The 21,407-nt window shown below is 33.7% G+C and overlaps 1 long non-coding RNA gene and 2 pseudogenes across 1 annotated transcript; 2 read left to right on the forward strand and 1 right to left on the reverse strand.

The window, feature by feature from the left end:
- The first annotated feature begins 880 nt into the window (after window positions 1–880).
- LOC107926853 (uncharacterized) lies at window positions 881–2,082 on the forward strand. The gene is made up of 2 exons (XR_001692305.2): window positions 881–1,434; window positions 1,735–2,082. It is a non-coding gene; the product is annotated as an uncharacterized lncRNA (long non-coding RNA).
- A 781-nt stretch (window positions 2,083–2,863) lies between these two features.
- LOC121205040 (ribulose bisphosphate carboxylase large chain-like) lies at window positions 2,864–4,305 on the forward strand (annotated as a pseudogene).
- A 1,194-nt stretch (window positions 4,306–5,499) lies between these two features.
- LOC107926881 (caffeoylshikimate esterase-like) lies at window positions 5,500–20,166 on the reverse strand (annotated as a pseudogene).
- Window positions 20,167–21,407: the final 1,241 nt, after the last annotated feature.

The following is a 21,407-nucleotide window of genomic DNA, read 5'->3' on the forward strand; positions in this document are numbered from 1 at the left end:
TCAGTGTAGAAATTATATACATACCCTTATATCAAAAACATTTAAATAAGAGGCTATAAAAAACACAAAAGTAATATAATATAAAGAAACATTCAAAAATAATAATTTTATAATTTCAAAGATGAAGTTTTTAAAATAGTTTCATATATACATAAAGAAAATACTTGATAAATCATAAAGCAAAAAGTGTTTTAAATAAAAAATCTATTAAAGTAATAAGTGTATTAATATGTATACATATAAATTTAAAAGCAAGTACATGTAAAATAACATAGAAATGATAACCTGTATAGGACTAAATTAATTTTATTATAAATTACACAATAGATTAAATACGGATAGATTAAATATATAAAGAAAAAATATATGTATAAAATACACGAGTTTAATAACGTATAGATTAAATACGGATATCCATAAATGTATATACATATATGATAATAGCTTAAAAAATATATATTATGTAGGATTATATAATAAAATACAAGAATAAATTTAAAAGAAATCATGTGCGTAAAATGATATAAGGTTAATAATATATATATAAAATAAAATTAACTTTAATACAAAGTATATGTATATATATTAATATTTAAACAAGAGGTTATATAAGAGTATTAAAATAGCTTAATGCAAAAAGAATTTTAAAATGATAATTTTATTAAGCAAAATAAAGTTGTGCACATACAAATATATATATAGCAATAAATAATATTGTACAGAATATTAAAATGAATCAACACATGTTCAAACATTAAACATATTGTAAAATAATAGGCTATACTAATAGGAGATTAAATTAAAATTTAATTAAAATAAGAGGGGTAATTTGAAAATAAAGCAGTAACAATAAAAGGACACGCGCAAATGTGTAGGGACTCAAACTGGAAATAATCCAGCCCTCAAAACGCAGTGATCAGCTGCGGATCCATTTGCAAAAGAGTGTGAATTACAGGGATAATTTAAAAAAAAACAAAAGAAGCACAGATATGAGCTGATTTGAACACGGCGCGAAAAGGGAGGGACTCATATATCAAATAACCCATCTGAAGCACAAAGGCGCGGGTTCGGGTCCTGGAACGGGTCGACGCGCGGATCCCTTTCCCCCCAGAACGGTGCCGTTTCGTTATATGCTTAAAAATTGAAGAAAATGAATGGCCTTTTGCCATTTTTTGAGCCATAAACCAAAGACCCAAGCATTAGGGTTACAGCACAGCAGATTTTAATGCTTTCCCATCCCCTTTCCATTCGGCCGAATTAGGAGACCTTTAGACTGCCGTTTGGCCTCTATGTCTAGCCGACGGTCATCACTTGAAGGCCCAATCTAGCTCCGTCCAACCGTGGATCCAAGGTTTTTGCTCCAAAGCTTCAAAGTCCTCGCCTAAACTTCGATTACAACGAAGTAGCTAGGATTCGAAGGAGCCAAATATGAAGGTAAATCTCTTTTCCTTACTCTTTTTCTTTTTAAAAACGAATATCAATCATGAAGAAAAGCAAAAAGAAAAATGAATGAGATGCTAGATTTAAAACAATCACCTTTTCAATTCGTGATTTCTACTTTGTTCTATTTGATATCTTTTTGTATGTGTTTTTTCGTAAAAAAAGAAGGGGCTTTTACAATCGAAAAATGAAAGGCTTTATAGCCGAATCATCAAAATAAAATAATAAACACAATTTTCTTTTTCTTTTTTCGTATTGGCTTGTTGCTGCTGTTGTTTGTCTGTTTCTTCGTAGGTACGGAGTGTGCCTGGCGCGAGTACGAGGGCTGGGCTGGCGTACGGAGGCGCGGGTGTGGCTGCTAGAGGGTACGGAGGCTGGGGCTGCTGCGGCTCAAGCAGAGACTACTAGGGTTCTGCCTTGATTTTTTTGTTTTTGGGCTGTAGGATATTTGGGTCTAGGTTTGGGCTTGTAATAAGTTTGGGCTATGTTAAGGTATTTGGGTCATTGTAATAACTTTGGGCCTTGGACTGTTTCTATTTTTGTTTGGGTTTTATATTTATTTGTTTGTAACGGGCTGGGCAAATTTGGCCCACTACAGAAATGATATGTTCTTCATATTTTAATAAAAATTAATTAAATGTATTTATATAAGGGTAACATATACATATAATTCAATTATAAAATTTTTTATTTTATTCACTCAAAATAAAAAATTTGTAATTTGAGTAATCACGTTACATAATTTGATTATTTTGATAATTCTCGTTAAAATCACAAATAGTAAACTAACATAATAGTTAAAAAAATCGGTATAATAACAAATTTAATTTTCAATTTTTATATAATATATTGATTTAGTGATAAATTTTTTAAAAAAGTTATTTCCTAATATTTACAAATGTTCTGAATTTGATTTTAATTTTAAAAAATGCAAAGAAATATAAAATGCATAAATATATTTAAAAATATAATAAAAAATTAAAAATATATAAAAATAAAAAATTTATTGTTAGACAAAAAATAATAATATATAAAATTTAAAAACACATAAATATTTTTAAAAAATATATTTAAATTTTATATTAATATTAATATTCTTATTATAAAAATAATTATATTAATATTAAATAAATAAATAAAAACCCCACCGCCACCCCTCTCCCTCTCCCCCACACCCTATATACTCCATTTCTCTCTTCATTTTCTATCTCTTTCCTTCAGACCTCTTTATAGCAATTGAAAAAAATAATTTTCATGTCGAATTTTTTTTTTTTTTTTTGGTCTTGAAAGGTAGTCTTTAGTTGGTGGAGTCATTAGATTCTTATGTGTTCAATATGTACAATAAGAAGAAAAAAAAATGAAGCATTCAACTAAAATTGCTATCTTGAGTGCTCATTAGAATTTCATTGTTGGTGTTCTTGGAATGATGCTTTGTCTAAAGCCCGAAGTTTTGGATGAAGATCATCATCCTCAAAGTCGTAATAGTAATACCACCAATGGGAATGAGAACAGGAATTGCAATGGTGGTAATAATGAGGGTTTTATTCTACCAATCAACTGGTAGGTCCTCATTTACTGCTTATGTTTTTTTCTTTTCTTTTTTCTAATGGCGAATGCAGTATGGTTGATGGTTTTGCAGGGGAAACTCTATTAATCGGTATTTACAATGAAAAAATGGTAAGGTTTGGAGTAGGTCATTTTCAACTGGGATGACTTTCGTAACTCTTGTTCCGAGTTGGAGGTAATTTGCATAAGATAATTTTATGGTGGCTATTTTTTATAAAAATAATATAAAAAATAATTAATTACGAAAATTATATTGGATTTAGATTATTTATGTAAATGAGATACTTTTTACAGTAATTTAAGATGTTACTTGACATATTAACGACACTAATAAACTTTAAAATAAATATTTTACAGGAAAAAAATTGAAAAAATTAAAAAAATATTTTTAAATTGATGGGAACCCCTTAATTAAATTAAAAAAAAAGACTTGATTTCCTCTCTTTAAATATTGGTTTGGCAAATGGAAATTAGGAAAAATACATTAAAAGCTTGAGAAGTAGAAATGATTTTAAGAATGAAATGTAAGCATTAAATGCAGGTTTGTCTGGTGTTGGAATCATAAACTAATTTTCTTCTTCACTTTTTCACATTTTTTTCCAATTAGACTTTTTTTTTTAAAATTTACTTGTACCAACAATGTGTCTAATGATACCATAAAATTTATTCTTTTTCTTTTCACTTTTTTAACTTTCTTTTCATCAAACTTTTTTTTTAAAAAAATTATAGGTACCGTAATGTGTAGTAACTTCTCAACCCGGAATTCCGCCTGAGGAAGCAGGGGCTGTGGTAGTTGCTGAATCTTCTACTAGTACATGGACAACCGTGTGGACCGATGGGCTTACCAGCCTTGATCGTTACAAAGGGCGATGCTACCACATTGAACCCGTTCCTAGAGAAGAAGATCAATATATATGTTATGTAGCTTGCCCTTTAGACCTTTTTGAAGAAGGTTCTACTGATAAAGCCCTGTGCGCTCTACGTCTAGAGGATCTGCGAATCTTTACTGCTTATATTAAAACTTTCCAAGGCCCGTCTCATAGCATCTAGGTTGAAAGAGATAAATTGAATAAGGATAGTCGCATCCTATTAGGATGTACTATTAAACCTAAATTGGGGTTATTCGCTAATAACTACGGTAGAGCAGTTTATGAATGTCTACGTGGCGGGCTTGATTTTACCAAAGATGATGAGAATGTGAACTCCCAACCATTTATACGAAGGAGAAACCGTTTCTTATTTTGTGCCGAAGCAATTTATAAATCACAGGCTGAAACAGGTGAAATCAAAGGGCATTGACACCCAAAGTTCTTGTTGAAAACATTTTATTTTCATAAATAATCAAAATTCAATATATTTTCGTAATTAATTATTTTAAGAAAAAAACCTTTTATGTTTCATAATTTATAGCAGTAGCAGCAAAGAGGGAGATGGAAGGTGGGAGGGACGATGGTGGGGTGGGGGAATTTTTATTTTATTTGATATTAATATTATTATATTTATTTAATAAAATATAAATATAAATATAAAATTTAAATTAATTATTATAAATTTAAAAAATATTTATTTATTTTTATATTTTTTAAAAATATTTATCTATTTTTATATATTTTTAAAATTTATTGTTGTTTTTCTGAAAATACTTATGCATTTTTATATATATATATATTTTTTGAATTTTTTAGAATTATGATCAAATTGAAATTATTTGTAAATTTTGAGGGTTAATTTTTTAAAATTATGACTAAATTGATATAATATGTAAAACTTGAAAGCTTAATTTGTTATTATATCGATTTTAATTGTTAGGTCAGCTTGTAGTTTGTGATTTTAACGAGAGTGATCAAAATGACTGAACTATATAACGTGAGTGCTTAAATTGTAAACTTTTTATTTTAAGTGCCTAAAGTAAAAAAAAATTGATAATTAGGTGACTATCTCTGTGTAATTTACTTTTTGTATAATGATAAATTACGATAAACTTCACAAATTGTCCCTATATATATATATATAATCTCAAAAATGAATGAATTGATCTCTTCAAGAAGGACTTATGTAGGGGGCTTGAAATTAAATTTTGTGTTTAATTAAGAGAACTTTTATAAATTTCGGATGGTTTAATTAAAATTTTGATAAAATTTAAGTGTTAACGAGAGATTTAAAAAAAATTAGGGAAACCTAATTATTTTTTGAAGAAAAATTGAAAGACTTAAAAGACAAATTTAAAAAATTTCATATAGATATAAATTTGCAGATTCCAAGAATATATAACAAGACAAAGTTTCTATGAGGCAGTGGGTTATGAGTTATATTATTTCTGCAATCATGCCGATGCTCACTACATTCATGTGAAATGCATCATGGATTGCATACAGAGCTTGAATTCTGTACAGGTTGAGAGATGCCTCCCAACATTGGTTAATATTCTTCATAAATTTGACCCTTAACACCAAATTCCCAACCAACTTAAAATTGTTGGCAAAATGTCTTTTTATTGAACCCATCAACTTCATGGGCAGTGAAACACAAAGGCAAACATCATAAATCTATCTTAACTTCAATGTCTCCTCCTAATAAAAACAACAACAAAGCATTTTCAATGAAACAAATTAATCAGATCCTCAAACATTGCAGTATTGAAGCAATTTCATATCTTTTAATTCTATTAATGTAGAGAAAATATACAGAGACAGTAGCTAATATGTTACTATCAGGATAAGTGGGTTAGTGATGTCTACGAACCCATTCCATTGGGTTCTGCAACCAGGTTTCAATGCTCGTATTAGTGAGTTTTCCGAACCCTTTATTGCTTAAAGTTTATAAGAGTTGTTTGTCAAGCCAAGCTGTGATATCTGTGAAAACGATCTCGATGCTTTCATCGGGCTCACCCGATGTCAAGCCATGCCACATCCCTGGATACAGTTTTATGGTTTTGTCACTGCTGCTTGATTTCTCATTAAAGGCCTTGCTTACTTCAGGATCTGTTACTATATCTGCTTCCCCGTGCAACACAAAGAAGGGGAGTGTCACCTGCAAAAAACCATTCCAACCGACCCATATAAATGTATAAATGAATGAAAGAAATTGACTCATTCCAAGATCTTACGACTCGGATGAGTGTCGGATACGGAGATTAATACATAGATGAGACAGGAGCCCAAAACACATAAAACATATACAAGCAATTTTTTTGCAATGGGGAGGGGATTAAGAGGAGATGATTATTTAACCTCATTTTAACGACGTTCAAGGCTTATGCTAGTTCTGAGCATTTCCAGGGCTGTTTTGAGTCTAGGCTTGTCTTGGTATATTAACTTATTTTTCCTTATCTGCATCAACCATAAATTAAAAGAGACAGCCCTGAGCTGTATATGCAATTAAATCATTTAAAATCAAATAAACCAATTCAAGCAACCATGAGACTTGAACAAGAACAAGAGGAATTGAATGTCGTAACTGTTTCTCGCTTAATAGGGTCCTTGAATGCCGTGTCAATGACATTTTTGGTTGGTACGATCTTCCATTTTGGTATAATTTCTTCCACTTTCGTCAACATATTCACCACCATTGGATGTGGCTTCACTTCCTCAGATATCTATAACAAAATTTTAAAGCTAAAGATTATATACATATTTTGATTAACTATAGTTCAAGTACGAGTAGTCCCGATTTCATAAAAGGTTAAAAATGGTACTTATAAAGGACTCGCCAAATGAAATTATTAATGAGAAACGAATTATGATATTTGTCAGAATGTTAATAAGTACTTAACCAACTAAACCAACCCAGATTGGTTGTACATAAATATCTATCCATATCATATAAACCCTGCCTTATAGTCACCCTATACATACTAAGACCTCATTATACAACTCCAAAAGCACCTTTTATATACACTTTTAAAGGATAAGAACAAGAGGCAACTCTCCCCCACTTTTTCTCTTCTTAATCACAAGAAAACCCATGTTGGGGGACTCATGGAGATCTCATCTCTCCCTTTAAGAAGCTACAAGCTTCTTAATCTTTTTTGCCACACTTTCAAGACCCTTCGGTCATACAACTCTCTACCCTCTAATTTGAAACATCTTCAAACCCCCCAAATCCAAATATTAATGCAACAAGAACAGCACAACTCCAAAGAGGGATCATTTTTATGCACTAACATTACCACTACACCTCCAAAGTTAGAGCATGCCATCGATCTCATAAAAAAAACTAAAAGTGATACTTACAAATCACCCGTTGTGAAAAAATAAAATAAAATAAAGAACACAAATTTTACGTGGAAACCCTTTCGGGAAAAAATCACGGGCAGAAGAGAAGAAAAATTCACTATGTCGAAAAATTTGAATCAAATACAAGAGGAATAGACTATGTCTATTTATAGGCTTGCAAAGCCATATTCTAGTAGGATTGAAACACCTTATCCTAATCAATATAAAATAGATGGAGTTTAATAAGATTTAAAAATCTTATTCTAAAATAAATAAAAGAAGTCTAGTTCTATATGGATTTTACTTTTATTTTATTTTCCATCGTATTTTATTTAAATAAGAATTTGGGTCACTTAATTCTAACAACCTCCACCTTGACACAAATTCTCAATGAACGAGTTCTTCATCGCGAACTTTCAATAAACAAGTTCTCCACCTCTTCCATAAAACCCCTTGTTTAACTTCAACAATGAACACCAACCAAGTCTAAGCAATGCTCAAGCTTGGTTATAGGAAGTGACTTAGTCATCATATCTGCAGGATTTTCATGAGTACTAATTTTGCTCACAACAATATCACCACGAGCAATAATATCACAAACAAAATGATACCGAATATCAATGTGTTTTGTTCTCTCATGAAACATTTGATCTTTTGTAAGAAAGATGGCACTTTGACTGTCGCAAAATACTGTGCTGATTTGAAGGTCTTCATTGAGTTCACTAAATAGTCCCTTCAACCAAATAGCTTCTTTACAAGCCTCAGTAATCGCCATGTACTCAGCTTCAGTGGTAGACAAAGTGACTGTAGTTTGCAAAGTGGCTTTCCAACTAATTGCACAACCTCCGATTGTAAAGACGTAACCTGTGAGAGATCTTCTTTAGTTCTTCCAAACTGTAAGCAAACATCAGTAGTGCCTCGTAAGTATCTTAAAATCCACTGAACTGCTTTCCAATGTTCTTTACCGGGATTTTCCATATATCTGCTAACTGCACTAACTGCATATGATAAATCTGGACGTGAACAAACCATAGCATACATGAGAGATCCCACTGCACTAGAGTATAGAACATGTGACATGTACTCAATCTCATCATCTGATTGAGGAGACAAGGCCGATGAAAGTCTGAAATGGGATGCTAAAGGAGTACTAACAGGCTTAGCACTCTGCATATTGAACCTACAAAGAACTTTCTCAATGTACCCCTTCTGACTTAGGTACAATTTACTTGCTTTTCTATTTTTGAGAATCTCCATACCAAGTATCTTCTTTGCTGGTCCTAAATCTTTCATCTCAAATTCTTCACGTAGTTGGGCTTTAACCTTTCTTATCTCTTATTTATCTTTTGCTGCTATCAACATGTCATCAACATAAAGAAGTAGATACACAAAAGAACCATCACTATTTTTCTTAAAGTAAACACAACTGTCTAAACTACTTCTTTTGAAATCATAAGAAGTCATAAAGGAATCAAACTTCTTGTACCACTGTCTTGGTGACTGTTTCAAACCGTAAAGGGACTTTCTCAGCAAGCAAACATAGTCCTCTTTTTCTGAGACTATAAAACCCTCTGGTTGTTGCATGTAAATATCTTTCCTCAAGTTCTCCATGCAGAAATACAGTTTTTATATCTAACTGCTCAAGCTCCAAATCATGCATGGCCACAATACCAAGCAAAGCTCGAATCGAACTATGCTTAACAACTGGAGAGAACACATCTGTGAAGTCCACTCCTGGAATTTGACTGTAACCCTTTACAACAAGCCTTGCTTTATATCTGGGTTCTTCAACTCCTAGAGTCCCTTCTTTCTTTTTAAACACCCATTTACAACGAACAACCTTTTTACCTTTAGGAAGTTTCACAAGGTCCCATATTCTGTTTTTGTGGAGTGATTCCATCTCTTCTTGCATAGCAAACATCCACTTTTCTGAGTCTTCATAGCTAACCGCCTCAAAATAATTAGATGGCTCTTGATTCGCATCTATATCTTTAGTCACATTTAAAGCATAAGCAACTAGATCAACCTCGGCATACTTCTTTGGAGGTTTAATTTCTCTTCTAGTTCTGTTTTTGGCGATAGAGTATTGTGGTGAAGAAGCAACTCTATTCTCAATTTTTGTTCTGGCTTGAGGAGTTGACTCTGTATTAATCTGATGCTCCACCTGCTTTTGATTTTCTTTATTGGAAGAGTCTTTAAGAGATAAGTTAGGTAGCATAGCAGTTTCATCAAAAACATCTCTGCTAATCACAACTTTTATATTTTTAGGACACCATAACTTATACCCTTTTACACCAGTTTTATAACCAAGAAAAATGCATTTAATAGATCTCGGTTCCAATTTTCCATTATCAACATGAGCATACGCAGGACACCCAAAAATCTTTAAATCAGAATAATTAGCAGGATTACCAGACCATACCTCTTGTGGAGTCTTTTTCTCAATGGCAACGGATGGAGATCGGTTGATAAAAAACATGCAGTAGAGGCTGCTTCTGCCCAAAATGACTTTGGTAAGTTGGCATTTGACAACATACATCGAACCTTCTCTATGATCACTCTGTTCATTCGTTCTGCAACGCAATTTTACTGTGGAGTATGACGAACTGTCAAGTGTCTCATGATCCCTTCTGACTTGCACAATCTATTAAACTCATCAGAACATTTTATCTGTTTTCCCGTCTGTTTTTCAATCATAATTTTCCAAGACTTAAATGCGGAAAACACATCGCTTTTCTTCTTCAGGAAGAACGCCCAAACTTTTCTGGAAAAACCATCAATAAAGGTTAGCATATAATTAGCTCCACCTCTCGAAGGCACTCTAGATGGCCCTCACAGATCAAAATGAATATACTCCAACGTTCCCTTCGTGTTATGGATTCCTCTAGTGAATCGAACTCCCTTTTGCTTCCCAAAAACACAGTGCTCACAGAAATTCAGTTTGCAAATTCCTTGCCCATTAAGAAGTCCTCTTTTGCTTAATTCTGCCATGCCATTCTCACTCATATGCCCTAGGCGCATATGCCAAAGTTTAGTAATATCATCATCTGACAAGGAAGAGGAAGCGACAGCTGCATCACCAGTAATAGTAGAACCCTGTAAAACATATAACTTGGCAATATTTCTCTGCCCTTTTATCACAACAAGGGACCCTTTGGAAATCTTTAAAACCCCACTTTCAGCTGTGTATCTATACCCTTTTGAATCAAGAATACTCAACGAAATTAAATTTCTTTTCAATTCTGGAACATGCCGCACGTCACTAAGTGTTCTGACAACTCCATCAAACATCTTAACTTTAATTGTTCCAACACCTGCGATTTTACATGAAGCATTATTTCCCATCAAAACAACACCTTCAGTTACTGTTTCGTAAGTTGTAAACCAATCCCGATTGGGACTCATGTGGAAGGTGCAGCCTGAATCAAGTATCACTCATCGCTTACTTTAGAATCATTGACAGAAGCGACTAGAAGTTCACCATCGCTGTAGTCTTCTACAACATCAGCTTCACCATAATTTTCTGGTTGTTTTCCCTTTTGATTCGCAACCTCTCTTTTAATCTTATTTTGTAGCTTATAGCACTCAGATTTAATGTGCCCTTTCTTCTTGCAGAAGTTGCAAGTTTTACCTCTGTTTGAAGACTTCGATCTACCCTTAGATTTACCACGAGGATTCCGTTCCTGTGTCCTACCACGATTATCATCAGCATTCCGATCTTGTCTCCCACGAACAATGAGACTCTCTCCTTGAGAGTCGGGTTTAACCACAAGATGCTTCATCTTATCATACGAGGTTAAAGAATCATAAACCTCATCAACTGTGAGAGACTCGCGGCAATATAAAATCGTGTCTCTAAAGGTTGAATAAGACGGGGGCAATGAACAAAGTAGAATCAACCCTAGATCTTCCTTATCATACTGAACCTCCATGGCCTCCAAGTTTGAGAGAATTTCTTTAAACATTGTTAAGTGTTCGTGTACAGATGCACCTTCCTCCAAACGATGAGCATAAAGACGCTGCTTCATATGCAACTTGCTTGTTATAGTTTTCGACATACATATTTGTTCTAGCCTCTTCCATAATGCAGCGGCAGTTTTCTCTTTCATCACATCCTGCAAAATTTCGTTGGACAAATGCAGATGTAATTGTGTTAATGCCTTTCGATCCTTACGCTTCTTCTCTTCATCTGTTAATGTCGAAGGCATCTTATCTATCCCTAGCAGGGCATCCTCCAGATCCATCTGTGCAAGAACTGCTTGCATCTTAATTTGCCACAACGCAAATCTGGTGTTGAAATCCAACAGCGGAATTTCATACTTCAAAGACGCCATTACTGTGATACCAGTTTGTGAAAAAATAATATTAAATAAAATAAAGAACACACAAATTTTACGTGGAAACCCTTTCGGGAAAAAACCACGGGCAGAGGAGAAGAAAATTCACTATGTCAAAAAATTTGAATCAAATACAAGAGGAATAGACTATGTCTATTTATAGGCTTGCAAAGCCATATTCTAGTAGGATTGAAACACCTTATCCTAATCAATATAAAATAGAAGGAGTTTAATAAGATTTAAAAACCTTATTCTAAAATAAAATAAAAGAAGTCTAGTTCTATATGGATTTTACTTTTATTTTATTTTCCATCGTATTTTATTTTATTTTCCATCGTGTTTTATTTAAATAAGAATTTAGGTCACTTAATTCTAACACCCGTCAAATGAGATTATTAATAAGACTCGAGCCTGATACTTATCAAAGTGCTAACAAGTACTCAACCAACTAAACCAACCTATATTGACATTATTTTTTCTTCTTAATGAATTGGTGAACTAAAGAAAAAAAAAAGGTCATTTCTCAACCATTTACCTTACACATTGGTGCAACAAGAACAGCACCATTCCAGAAAGAAGGATCATGTTTATGAAGTAACAGTGCCGCTGCACCTCCCATTGATTCTCCATACAAGAATCTGCTCTTATCCTTATATTCTTCCAGCTCTGTAAAATGACAAAACCATCGTGATTTAAAGGAGAAAAGTTGGCTTGGTAATTTTGTCAAACACTCGAAGAACACATACCGCATACAGACTTAAAGAATTCTTGGCAGTCATTAACGATGTTCTGAAACTTGTTAATGAAACAATGAGCACCCTTGGACCTCCCATGTCCTTCATAATCCACCCCAAACGCCGCATATCCCGCAGCAGCTAACCTGGTTCCACATTCTGCTATAAAAACCATGATATCAGTTAACCAATCGATTCATTTAGGCAAAAGTAAAAAGTAAAATGCTTATTTTCTTCATGTTAAATGGTATAATTGGACTGTAGTCCCTCTCAAATATTCATTTTAATATAAAAAATTCACTTTAACCTCTTACAAATTTTAATTGTATTTTGATCATGTAACGTAATTCTTAGCTTCCCCCCTCAGTCCCCTCTAATATTACAAAGATCTCGGTGGGGCCAGTGGTTGTCTGCCAACCCAATCAATATACAGCTGACCCACATCTTCAAAATTTCATAAACTTAAAATCATTGTCAATGTGATTGGTGATCATGTATTAACAAAGGTCAAATTTTGGTTTGGGTCCTTATGTTATGCTCAAATGTAGGATTTATTCTATACACTTTAATTTGAATGAGTATAAATTATTATTAATTACTCTAAATATTTATTTATCATTAAATATCGGTAGACCTTCCAACTCATTATGTTTACATGATTTTGTTTTGTGTTGGAAGGGCTTTTCTAAGAAAGAATTACATCAGTTTTTAAACCAAATTAATTAATGATGTTATGATATTATCAAGCAGAGATTAAATATTAAAGGACCAAAACCAAAATTTAAATCATTAATAAAAAAATTAAATAAGTAGTCAAGCATAAATTAAATTAAAAAGAATGGAAATCAAAAGATTTGAGTTTTTGACACCATAGTTTATTGATTTTTTATCGGTTAAAATATGTTATCGTGATTATATTTGTATAGAATTTAAGATTTAGTCTACAATAAAAATTAAGTCCTCCTAATTTATGATTTAAAAATTTCAATCAAGTTGTTAAAATCGTAAGTATTTTGTGTCAAATTTTGAATTTTGATTAATCCGTCTTCATATGATATGACATATGATTGATAGAAAAAAATCATGATAAATTGACAAATATTGATAGAAACTATCAATAATAATAATGATTGGATTAGGATTTTTTATTTGAAAAAAAAAGAAAAATTAAATTTTTAACTTCTAAAATACATAGACTACCATCATATTTTAACCTTTTTATTAAATATTTATTATATTTAGGTGTAAATACTATTTAGATCCAGATCAATTTCAATAAAATATAATTAGTTTATTTAATATTATAGAGTAAAAATGTGAAGTTTTGAAAAATAACTTATTCAACTATTGAAATTAAAACTAGTTTTACAAATTCAACCTATCGGTGTTTCTGAGGATTTTTTTTAAAAAAAGTTAATTAATATTATTTAATATAATAATATTTAAAAAAAAACATTAGTTAACAATTTCTTTAATAAAAATTAAAAAAAATGGATGGACGAAAAATAGTGACAAAATGAGTTTATATGTAAAAGGAAAAAAAAACAGGCATTTAAGAGGTATTTATCACCTTTTCACTGCACTCCATGCCATAACCTGCAATTCACATTAATGAAATTTAATATTTTACACCCATTACCCCGACTCTTTTTTTTTTCTTTTTCTTTTTCTAATTAATATAGTAATTACTATTCTAATTTTAATTTTAGAATTTGAAATTTAATTTTTTATTTCACTTAATTTCATCAATCTATTTTTATAATGCTATTAGCAATAATTGTCATCGTTAAAGTGATAGCATGAATTTTTACGATTCTATTAACACTATTAATGTTATTATCAACTAATATCTCATATTGTTAATATTTTGACAGCATCAATTATCAGTATATGAACCTACTAATAACATTATAAAAAATAGAAGGGTTGTGGAGGGAATTTTGATCACTTGAGAAGAAGTCTTCAAAGTGTCATCTCTCGAGAATCAATTGATCCTCTCAACAAGATCGGTAATGAGCTTGATGTTGTTCCAATAGGGTCGGAAGCGTGTAAATTATTGTACTAAAAAATCACACAAAGTTCAATTCCCAGGGAAGAGAGGTGGATCACATGGATCTCTTAAATACCAAGTCTTTCCTTAGACAGAATATCCCTTCTATAGTAATTTAATAGCACAATTAAATACTACTATTATACCCTCAAATATTGAAAGAAAAATAGGACAAGAAAGAACACAAGAGATTTAACGAGGTTCGGTAAATTATACCTACGTCCTCGGGCACTAACACCAGATGATAACTTTACTATCTCCAAAGTATTACAAACAAATAGAATTCCTTAAGAATTCTCAAATGGGAGAAGAGAGAAAACTAAGAGAGAAAAATTGGTTGGGATGGTTGAAATGAAAAATGAAAAGGCCTATTTATAGTTGAAGTCCAGGGACTAACTTGCAAATGGCCTAAAAAATTAGGGACCAAAATTGCAATTATCCCATTCAACTTTTTAACATTCGGTGCAACTTGCTCAACCTTTTTAACAAGTTGCTTCCTACCTTTGTTGACCTTTCAACAATCTCCACCTTGAAGATTTGATTAGGATAATCACATCTTCACACACTTCCTTCAACTCCCCAAATTCGATAAAGTTATCTTTTGTAGTGCCTCTAAATGCGCTCTCGAGCGCCATACACCTGTAGGTGCTCAAATTCTCAGGATGTTAATCAAGCTCAAACAATGATTAAACTTGATTGTTGTTACCACTTTGGTCATCATATCTGCGGGATTATCTGCTGTCGGAATCTTCTGAAGTAGAATTTTTCCTTTTTCAAAGACTTCCTGCACAAAGTGATATCTTACGTCGATATGCTTGGTTCTTGAATGATAGACTTGATTTTTCGCTAAATGAATAGCACTCTGACTGTCACAATATAGACTAATGTGACTTTGAACAACTCCCAAGTCTTTTAATAATCCATTAAGCCAAATAGCCTCCTTAACAGCTTCTGTAACTGCCATATATTCTGCCTCTGTAGTAGACACAGCTACTGTAGACTGTAAGGTAGACTTCCAACTCACTGGGGCTTTCGCAAGAGTAAACAGATACCCCGTAGTTGAACGACGTTTATCTAAATCACCAGCAAAGTCGGAATCAACATATCCAACTACAAACTGACCAAGTGCTTCATCCTGTTCAAAAATTAAACCAACATCTACGGTTTTTCGAAGATACCGTAGAATCCATTTCACAGCTTGCCAATGTCCTTTTCCAGGATCATGCATATACCTGCTCACAACTCCAACAGCTTGTGAAATGTCAGGCCTCGTACACACCATCGCATACATCAAACTCCCAACTGCATTAGCATATGGGACTTTCGCCATATATTCTCTTTCATCTTCAGTCTTCGGAGATAATTGAGTACTAAGTTTCAAATGAGAAGCAAGTGGGGTACTTACATGTTTTGTGTTTTCATTTACACCAAAACATTGTAATACCTTTTTCAGATATTGCTTCTGATTCAAACAAAGCTTGCCTCTCTGTCTATCTCTACTTATCTCCATGCCGAGAATCTTTTTAGCCTCACCTAGATCTTTCATCTCGAACTCTTGATTCAACTGAGCCTTCAGCTTATCTATCTCATTTTGGCTCTTCGAAGCGATTAACATATCATCAACATACAAGAGTAGATAAATGAAAGATCCGTCATGCAGCTTCTGCAAATACACACAATTGTCATATTTGCTTCTTGTGTACTTCTGCCTTCTCATAAAGCTATCAAATCGCTTGTACCACTGCCTCGGGGATTGCTTCAATCCATATAGCGATTTGTTAAGCTTACAAACCAAATTTCTACCACCAGCATCTGTGTATCCTTCTGGCTGAGTCATATAGATCTCCTCTTCTAACTCACCATGCAAGAAAGCCGTCTTAACATCAAGTTGAGCTAGCTCCAAATTCAACTGTGCTACCAAGGCCAACAAAATTCTAATGGAGGAATGCTTCACAACAGGGGAAAATACATCATTATAGTCAATTCCCTCCTTCTGAGTGTAGCCTTTAGCTACCAATCTTGCCTTGTAGCGAATATCCTTCTTGCTAGGAGATCCATCTTTCTTTGCGAATACCGACTTGCATCCGATTGCCCTTTTATCTTTCGGTAATTGCGCCAACTCCCAAGTATTGTTCTTCCGGAGAGACTGCATTTCTTCATCCAAGACGCTTTTCCATTTATCACTTTCTAAGCTTTGCATTGCTTCTTGATAAGTGATAGGAATATCATCAACAACGGGAAGGGCGTAGGCCACCATATCAGTAAATCGAGCAGGTTTACGAATTTCTCTCCGTGGCCTTGCAACTGCAACTGGTTCTGGTGTACTTAGTGGTTCTTGGGTCAGAACCTCTTCAACCTCTAATTCCTCCATTGTGGCTGGAGAATTAGACTTATTAACTGGGCAAATCCCCATCTGCTCAAACTCCACTTGTTTTGGAGTACACTCTACCTGCTGTGGAGTATTGCTCGTCTGAATATCTTTATCTGCTACCTTTTTCAATGTGGCAGATTCATCAAAGATAACATCTCTGCTACAGATCATTTTCTTTGTGCTTAAGCACCAAAGACGAAATCCCTTCACTCCAGAAGTGATTCCCATAAAGAGAGCTTTCTTTGCCCTCGGATCTAACTTTGACTCCTTCACATGGTAATATGCAGTGGATCCAAACACATGTAAGGAATCATAATCTGTAGCCGGTTTTCCAGACCATACCTCCATAGGAGTTTTTCTTTCTAATGCAGATGATGGCAAACGATTAATAAGATGGCCAGCGTATGTCACAGCCTCAGCCCAAAATTACTTGCCCAACCCAGCATTGGACAACATACATCGAACTTTCTTCAGCAATGTTCGATTCATACGCTCTGCCAATCCATTTTGCTGTGGTGCATCCCTAACTGTGAAGTGTCGAACAATACCATACTTTGGCACACATCGAAGAACGGATCACTTTTATATTCCCCTCCATTGTCCATCCTAAGCCGCTTAATTTTCTTGCCAGTCTGGTTTTCGATCATAGTTTTCCATTTAAGAAAAACTCCAAGCACTTCATCTTTAGTTTTCATGGTATACACCCAAACTCTTCTGGAAAAGTCATCAACAAAAGTAACAAAGTAGTGTTTTCCTCCCAACGAAGGTGTTTTGGAAGGCCCCCACACATCTGAGTGAATATATTCCAAAATACCTTTTGTATTATGGATAGCAGTGCCGAATTTCACTCTCTTTTGCTTTCCCAGAACACAGTGCTCACAAAATTTTAATTTGCAAGCCTTTGCACCTTTCAACAATCCTTGCTTTGCCAGAATTTGCAAGGATTTTTCGCTGGCATGTCCCAACTTCATATGCCACAACTGCATTGAGTCCAAGTCTTTGTTACCGGAAGCTGCAGCGACTGCTCCAATAACTGTACTACCTTGGTAGTAATACAAGTTATTTTTCCTGATGCCCTTCAATATCACAAGTGCGCCAGATGTCACTTTCAAAATCCCATCTCTCATAGTAACAACTGAACCATTGGATTCCAAGGCTCCCAATGAGATGAGATTTTTCTTCAAACTGGGCACGTACCGAACATCAGTCAGAACTCTGGTTGATTCATCTTGATTCTTTAATTGGATTGAACCTATCCCAACAGTTTTACAGGCATTGTCATTGCCCATATAAACAACTCCTCCATTTAGTTCTACTAAATCAGAGAACCACTCCCGGTTAGGGGACATATGATAGGTACAACCCGAATCCAATATCCACTCATCTGAATGGAACGACGATGATGATGCAACCAGTGATAGTTCAGAGTCACTAGTATCATGCTTAGCAACACAAGCATCTACAGCAGCTTTTCCCTTATTCTTCAGCTTTGGACAATTTTTCTTCCAGTGGCCTTTCTCATGACAAAAAGCACATTCATCTTTCCCGAGTCTGGACTTTGACTTTGATCTCCCCTTTTGAGTTTTCTTCCGAGTGTATGAACGACCTCGGACTACTAAAGCTTCTGTATCTCTGATTGAGTTTTTCTGTTTGTCCTTCTTTCTCTGTTCATAACTGTATAAGGCCGCACAGACTTCGCTCAGAGATATATCACTCCTGCCATGAAGTAGAGTAGTTTCTAGGAACTCAAACTCCTCAGGAAGTGACCCCAACAGCATCAAAGCCAAATCTTCATCTTTGAATGTCTCATCCATATTCAGCAAATCAGTGACTAACTGATTAAATTTGGTGATGTGATCATTCATTGTGGTACTTGGGACGCATGTGAAGCGAAACAGTCTTTTCTTCAAGTGGAGCTTATTTTGACTGTTTTTCTTCAAAAAATTTTCTTCAAGTGCCACCCACAACTTATTTGCAGAAGTCTCCTTTGAAAAAGCATACCTCTGCTCTCGAGAAAGGCATAATCGAATTGTGCCACATGCCAACCGATTGATCGCCTTCCAATCTTTCTCCTGTACATCATCTAGTTTCTCTTCATCAATGGCAATGTCTAGACCCTGCTGAAAAAGGGCATCTAGAACCTCACTTTGCCACATACCAAAATGACCCGTGCCATCAAAGATCTCCACGGCCAATCTTGCATTTGCAATTGTCGGTCTTGTCCACATGGACGATGTTGAAGCTCCTACACCGACCGTTTTCTCCATAATCTTTCAATATACCTAAGGAAATCTTTTCTGATGTGGAAGATCAGTTTAAACTGCAACCACAGAGCATACTACGATTAACCTTCGGCTCTTGATACCACTTGTTGTTCCAATAGGGTCGGAAGCGTGTAAATTATTGTACTAAAAAATCACACAAAGTTCAATTCCTAGGGAAGAGAGGTGGATCACATGGATCTCTTAAATACCAAGTCTTTCCTTAGACAGAATATCCCTTCTATAGTAATTTAATAGCACAATTAAATACTACTATTATACCCTCAAATATTGAAAGAAAAATAGGACAAGAAAGAACACAAGAGATTTAACGAGGTTCGGTAAATTATACCTACGTCCTCGGGCACTAACACCAGATGATAATTTTACTATCTCCAAAGTATTACAAACAAATAGAATTCCTTAAGAATTCTCAAATGGGAGAAGAGAGAAAACTAAGAGAGAAAGATTGGTTGGGATGGTTGAAATGAAAAATGAAAAGGCCTATTTATAGTTGAAGTCCAGGGACTAACTTGCAAATGGCCTAAAAAATTAGGGACCAAAATTGCAATTATCCCATTCAACTTTTCAACATTCGGTGCAACTTGCTCAACCTTTTTAACAAGTTGCTTCCTACCTTTGTTGACCTTTCAACACTTGAAATGTCTGTGCTTGGTTTTATCCTCAAACTTTGTCTTTCACCTCTACCGAAAGCCTCATTAATGGACAACTTAGGCACCACTTAGTACAAAATCCGTGGATAAATCCGAATGGACATTCTAGACCCAATAGTGGACCTATTGAGGTTTTCATCAACTTTTGACAGACGACACTTGGAAGACTTCTTCTTGAGAGGTCAAAACCTTGTCGACAACGGTTAAAATAATGCCAAATTAAACTAGAGAGATTGAATCTCAAACTCTAACATAATAGAGGGAGTAAAACTAGAATTAGAGCATAATGATGAGGGATGGGTACCATGGCAAAGGAAAACAAGAGCCTTCGAAGAAGATGAAGGCAAACATCTGCAAGTAAAAAGCATAGTTCCTCTTGAATTCTTTATATTCTCCTGAGTTTCATGAACGTTTTCATCAATGGAAGCATTCGTATATATAACAGCCAAAAACAATAAGCATTAAAATGAAGAAAAAGGCCATTTCTGCTTTATTTACCTCATTATATTCAACTTCCATGTTCATGAAAATTCAACTTCAACTCTTCCTTTTTCTTTTTTCATAGTGGATAACAGATTTTTGGTTTATTTACGTATTAAGGACCCAAAGAGAAGATAACATTTAACAAAAGAGAGAGAGAGAAACAACTCAAACCGTATATTGCAAAGGCAAAATGAGAGCCAGCAAGAGCAAAGCAATTGCAAAGGCAATGTTTTTTTTTTGTTTAGAGAAAGGTGAAGTGCGTTGAAGAGCAACCACTTGTATTAATTGTTGGTATCAACTTATTTTTTTTTCTTTTATACAAAATGCAATTTTATGATAGGGAAGAAGTATAATTATAATTATAAATATCATCATAATTAAGCACTAAAAAAATAAGTATAAGGATACATTCGAGATTTTGAAAAATTAAATTTGAAAAAAATTCACGCATAATTTTGATGTGGTGGAACTCACAGCTATTCAAGATCTTAGGGACTTGATCTTTGCCAAGTAAAAATGAGTTTAGTTCTAGTTGAAGTGATGGTATGAAACTGTAATTTCACGTCATCCTTATTACTTTCTCTTTCCAATAGGTGAATGACAAATCAAATTTTTCTTCTTGATTTTTAGCTTTTTTTCTCCTGAAAAAATTCAAATCTAACTAAAAATGCTAAAAATGATATGTTTTTTCATTCTCTTATTGAAAAGAGATAAAAATAACATAGAATCACAATTTCATACAATCATTTCTTTGAATTCACTTTGGTTACCTAATAAAAATACTTAACTTCAAATTTAAATAAATTTAAATATAACTTAAAATTTTCAACACTGATTAAAAATATGATTAATCTTACAAGCTATTTAAGTCAAACATTAAAATATTTGAATAAACGTAATAATCAAATTTCATTAGCTATTCAAACTTCAATTTATTTTTTCTAATTATATAAACCATTTAAAGCTGTAATAATTCATGCAAAAGAGCAGGTGGGAGGATCAAAATTTTCCAAAAATGTAATTAAATTAAATCTCATTCCTAAAACAAGACACACACAAGGAGGAGTTCAACGTGTTCTAGAAATCATATATTTGGGAAATTGAAACCAAAATCAACACGTTGTCATTAATTTAATTTCAATCTCCTTTAAAATGGGCTCTTAGTTTGACAAGGTTTGGTGGATCCATAATTGACCAATCCCCCTCTTTCTTAACTCTTACCCTTTCAACACCTACCAAAAAGGCCATCGCAATGTGACATAGGGCCATTCTTCCTC

The sequence above is a fragment of the Gossypium hirsutum genome, chromosome A08 (genome assembly GCF_007990345.1).
Source record: "Gossypium hirsutum isolate 1008001.06 chromosome A08, Gossypium_hirsutum_v2.1, whole genome shotgun sequence".
Taxonomy (NCBI): domain Eukaryota; kingdom Viridiplantae; phylum Streptophyta; class Magnoliopsida; order Malvales; family Malvaceae; genus Gossypium; species Gossypium hirsutum.